Source organism: Pseudorca crassidens, chromosome 5 (assembly GCF_039906515.1).
Source record: "Pseudorca crassidens isolate mPseCra1 chromosome 5, mPseCra1.hap1, whole genome shotgun sequence".
NCBI classification, from domain to species: Eukaryota; Metazoa; Chordata; class Mammalia; order Artiodactyla; family Delphinidae; genus Pseudorca; species Pseudorca crassidens.
Genome location: NC_090300.1, coordinates 42,444,773 through 42,450,388, shown reverse-complemented (window position 1 = coordinate 42,450,388; position 5,616 = coordinate 42,444,773). Strand labels below are relative to the sequence as shown.

Genomic DNA, 5,616 nt, shown 5'->3' with positions numbered 1-5,616 from the left:
TGGCAGCCGTGTTTAAAACCAGTAATCACAGTCTGATAATTCCATCTGCTTCCCCTGAGAAAGAAAAATAATTACATGGCAGCTTCAGTGGCTTTGGATCCCATGTAGGGAATTTTATTAATACATTGTATTCACTTTGAGAAAACATCTGAAGGAAAATTCTTTTAGAATTGAATGGGGGAGCGTTGGGTATTGGAGTAAGTGGCAGTTTTAGAACATGGCCCCAAGTCTTTTGACACTCCTTTCATGGAGAGGTGATGGTGGGTGGGGGCCCTATGGGCACACTTCTTTTTTTTTTTTTTAATTGAAGTATACTTGATTTACAATGTTGTGTTAATTTCTGCTATACAGCAAAATGACTTAGTTATACACATATATTCATTCTTATATTCTTTTCCATTATGGTTTATCTCAGGAGATTGGTTATAGTTCCCTGTGCTATACAGTAGGACCTTGTTGTCCATGCATTCTAAATGCAATAGTTTGCATCTACTAACCCCAGACTCCCAGTCCATACCCCCCACCCCCCTTTCCCTTGGCAACCACGTGCTGTATTTTAGATTCCACATATAAGTGATATCATATGATATTTGTTTTTCTCTTATTTCACTTAGTATGATAATCTCTAGTTGCCAAAAATATGGAATGCTTCACAAATTTGCATGTCATCCTTGGGCAGCGGCCATGCTAATCTTCTCTGTATTGTTCCAATTTTAGTGTATGTGCTGCCGAAGCGAGCACTGGGCACACTTCTTGAATCTGGGCAGGCTTATGACTCCTTCAACCAAGAGACTACAGTGGACACAATAGTGAGGCTGGGTCATAAAAGGTAATGCAGCATCAGCCTTACACACTAGAACACTCAAGCTTGGAGCCCTGAGCTGCCATGTAAAAGTCTAACTACCCTGAGAACATTAGCTGTAGAGAAGTCAAGCCACATAAAGAAGACAAGTGCAGTTACTTCTGTTGGCAGTCCCAGACCCTGAGGCAGCCCAGCCCAAGGGATGAGACCTGAAATCTGAAGGAGGAGAGGTCCACCATCCCTGCTGTGCCCAGTCTGATTCCTGACCCACAAAACCTGTGAACATAATCAAATGGTTGTTTCAAGTTGCTGAATTTGGGTCAATTTGTTATGCAGCAAAAGTAACTGCAAGAGAGTATGAGGGTCGAAGACATATCAATATGAATGGGTAGATTCATTATCCAAAAATCTTCCAGTCAACTGCAGAATGGAAGTTTACAATACTTTGGAATAAAAGTTTTTCCAAAATAATCTGGAATAATCTTTGTACTTGTTTTCTATTATAGCTTCAGAGCAGTGAAACGTATAAAGCCCATCCCTTGCTCATGCTTTCTGTTCAAATTGCTTCTTAATTGTGAAAACCTCTATGTTAGTCATAAGACAGAAGGATAAAGTCAGCCTTGCCACATTTCAAATTTTATCCCATGAATGCAGATGTGAGTGAACTGCATCCTCAAGCTTCCTAATAACAGAATGGATTAGCATAACTTCTCAGGTGATAATGCTATTTCATGTCTATATGTTTCACAGTTCTAGCAGTAAAAATGCTAATACTATTGCTGACATTTTAAAAACTAATATGATCCTTATTTTTGTTTGTATTTTAAAGCCACAAAAAATAAAACTAACCCCCAACAATGCTCATGCTTTTTTTTTTTTTTGTCCTTAAAACACAGTATATGATAAGGATAATGATAAAGTCCTATAAATATATAAAATGCTCATTAGAATAAGCAAGCTTTGTGTTTCTACCATCCTGGAATCCAGGTTCTCAACTTATGGTAAGGTACAAGATATACAAGTTGAAGAATCACCACCCTGGAATGTAGAATTTAAAAAAAAATGTAGTGAGGTGGATGGACCTAGAATCTGTCATACAGAGTGAAGTTAGTCAGAAAGAGAAAAACAAATACCGTGTGCTAACACATATATATGGAATCTAAAAAAGCAGTACTGATGAACCTAGTGGCAAAGCAGGAATAAAGATGCAGACATAAAGAATGGACTTGACGGCACAGGGAGGAAAGGGGAAGCTGGGACAAAGTGAAAGTAGCACTGACATATATACACTACCAAAGGTAAAATGGATGGCTAGTGGGAAGCTGCTGCATAGCACAGGGAGATCAGCTCAGTGCTTTGTGACCACCTAGAGGGATGGGATAGGGAGGGTGGGAGGGAGGCTCAACAGGGAAGGGATATGGGGATAATATGTATACATATAGCTGATTCACTTTGTTGTACTTTGTTGTACAACAGAAACTAACACAACACTGTAAAGCATCTATACTCCAATAAAGATGTGAACTGTATAAAAAACAAATAAATAAGATAAAATTCAGAAAAAGAAAGATGTGAAAAAAAATGTAGAACAGTGCTTCTGTGAATTGTTGAATTCAAGGTAGACATATAGTATTACACAGATATTATGGGAATAATAGAATTTATCATTTTTCCTATTTTTACTATTCAGCTACCAAATGTCATTGAAATGAATAATTGTTTTTATTTTTCCTCCAACTCTATCGAGATATAATTGGCATATAATATTACATAAGTTTAAGTTGCACAATGTGATGACTTGATACAAATATATATTGCTAAATGTTTACCATAATAAGCGTAGTTAACACATCCTTCACCTCACATACAGTAATTACCATTTATTGTTGTTGTTATTATGTTGAGAACATTTAAGATCTACTCTTACTGGGAAAACTGGATAAGCACATGCAGAAGAATTTGACCTTATCTAACACCAGTCAAAAAAATTAACTCAAAATGGATTAAAGACTTAAACATAAGACCTGAAACCCTAAAACCCCTAGAAGAAAACATAGCTGAAAAGTTCCTTGTCATTGGTCTTGGCAGCAATTTCCTGGATATGACACCAAAGGCACGAGCAACAAAAGCAAAAATCAATAGGTGGGACTACATCAAATTAAAAAGCTTTTGCACAGCAAAAGGAACAACCAACGAAATGAAAAAGCAACCTACAGAATGGAAGAAAATATTTGTAAACCATATATCTGGTAAGTGGTTCCAAAGTACTTAAAGAATTCATACAACTCAGCAAAAACAACAAAAAACCTTATTAAAAAGTAGGCAGAGAGGGCTTCCCTGGTGGCGCAGTTGTTGAGAGTCCGCCTGCCGATGCAGGGGACGTGGGTTCGTGCCCTGGTCCGGGAAGATCCCACATGCCGCGGAGCGGCTGGGCCCGCGAGCCGTGGCCGCTGAGCCTGCGCGTCCGGAGCCTGTGCTCCGCAACGGGAGAGACCACAACAGTGAGAGGCCCGCGTACCGTAAAAAAAAAGTAGGCAGAGGAATTGAATAGAGTTTTCAAAAACAACATACACATGGTCAACAGGCACATGAAAAGGTGCTCCACACCACTAATCATCAGGGAAATGCAAATCAGAACCACAAGATATCACCTCATTCCTGTTAGAATGGCCATAGTTAAAAAGACAAGTGATAACAAGTGTCAGCAAAAGGTGTGAAGAAAAGGGAATCCTTTTGCACTGTTGGTGGGAATGCAAACTGGTGCAGCCACTATGGAAAACAGTATGGAGTTTCTTCAAACAATTAAAAAAATAGAACTACCGGGCTTCCCTGGTGGCGCAGTGGTTGAGAGTCAGCCTGCCCATGCAGGAGACACGGGTTCGTGACCCGGTCCGGGAAGATCCCACATGCCGCGGAGCGGCTGGACCCATGAGCCATGGCTGCTGAGCCTGTGCATCTGGAGCCTGTGCTGGGCCACAACAGTGAGAGGCCCGTGTACCGCAAAAAAAAAAAAAAAAAATAGAACTGCCATGTGATCCAGCAGTCCCACTTCTGGATATATATTCAAAGGAACTGAAATCAGGATCTCATCAAGGTATCCACACTCCCATGTTTATTGCTGTATTATTTCACAATAGCCAAGATCTGGAAACAACCTAAGCATCCATCAATTGATGAATGGATGAAGAAAATGTGGTGTATATATAATGGAATACTATTCAGACATGAGAAAGAAGGAAATTCTGCTGTTTGAGACAGCTTAGATGAAACTTGAGGGCAGTGTGCTAAGTGAAATAAGTCAGACAGAGTAAAACAAATACTATATGATCTCACTTATATGTGGAATCTAAAAAAGCCAAACTCAGAAAGCAGAGTCACCAGGAGCTAGGGGGTGGGAGAAATGGGAAAGTACTTTTGAAAGGGTACAAACTTCCAGTTAGAGGATTAACAAGTTCTGGGGATTTAATGCACAGCATGGTGACTATAACTAATAATACTGTCTTATATTTGAATGTTACTAAGAGAGTAGATACTAAATATTCTCACCACAAAAAAAAGAAATGGTAATTATGTAACAGGAGGGAGGTGTTAGCTAACTATGGTGGTAATAATCTTGCAATATATGGATGTATCAAATCAGCACATTGTACACCTTATACAGTGTTGTCAATTATATCTCAATAAAGCTGGGGGAATAAAAAAATCTACTCTCTAAGCAACTTTCAAGTATATAATACAGTATTGTTAACTATTGTTAACTATAGTCACCATCCTGTACATTTCATGCCCAGAATGCATTCCTCTTACAGCTGTAGTTTGTACCCTATGACTAATATCTCCACATTTCTTCTACCAGCCCCTGGTAAACACCATTCTACTGTTTCTGAGTTTGACTTTTTAAGATTATACGAGTGAGATCATACAGTATTTGTCCCTCTTTATTTGACTTATTTCACTTAGCATAATGCCCTCAAGCTTCCGATTATTTTTAAATGATGGAATACAGAGCAGTGTATTTTCTTTCATGAAGGGAACTAAGACATAAACCACACTTCAGGAGTACCTTTGAATGTTTTAGCAGAATACAAAATATGTTTCCAACCAACTTCTGCAAGTTATTGTTAACCAAGCAGAATAAGACAGACACCAAAGAGAGAAATTGATAACAAGAGAGCATACTTCAGTCAGTTGGCAATAGTGTACTTTAATGAACTCTATTATTCATTTTAAATTAGATGTTAATTCCTTATTATTATACATATTCACTCAGAGACCATGGAATTGGAAATAGCAGCAGAGGTTCTGCCTTCTATAACACTGGGCAAGGGATTCTCTGGGCTTTAGGTTCCCCAAGAGTAGAACAAGGATAACAAAAACCACTGGCAGGACTGGGCACAGGGGCCAACACGTTGAGAAGCCTATGGGTTGGCATGTAGTCTGCAATCACTGGTATATTATTATTTCATAGGTAGAACCCCTGTGATTGTTTCTTCTGGAGCAGCTAAAGCTACAGGTTTATTCTGTGAAAGACACAACTCATCTGAGGCAATGCGTCACAGAGGCATGTGCAGGGATTGATTGAAAGTGATGTGTTTCTTGAGTTTTATAGAACCTACCTACAGCTATGTTATTTTACGTTGAGTTTTGTATAATTTAGAGCATGTCTCTGTTTATATATGTTTTTCTCCTCTTTCTGATTCTAAACAGCTCACCACACACTCCGTCCTCTTTCCTATCTCTCCCTCTCCTTTCTTTCCTTCACTACTCTCTCTTACACACTCCTACTTTCACTGAACATCTATGGAAAGAAGTAG

At 38.9% G+C, this 5,616-nt stretch overlaps 1 non-coding gene across 1 annotated transcript; it reads right to left on the bottom strand.

Annotated features, from left to right (window-relative positions):
- Positions 1-634: 634 nt before the first annotated feature.
- On the bottom strand, positions 635-741 carry LOC137225651 (U6 spliceosomal RNA). Its single transcript, XR_010943957.1, has one exon. It is a non-coding gene; the product is annotated as a U6 spliceosomal RNA (small nuclear RNA).
- Positions 742-5,616: the final 4,875 nt, after the last annotated feature.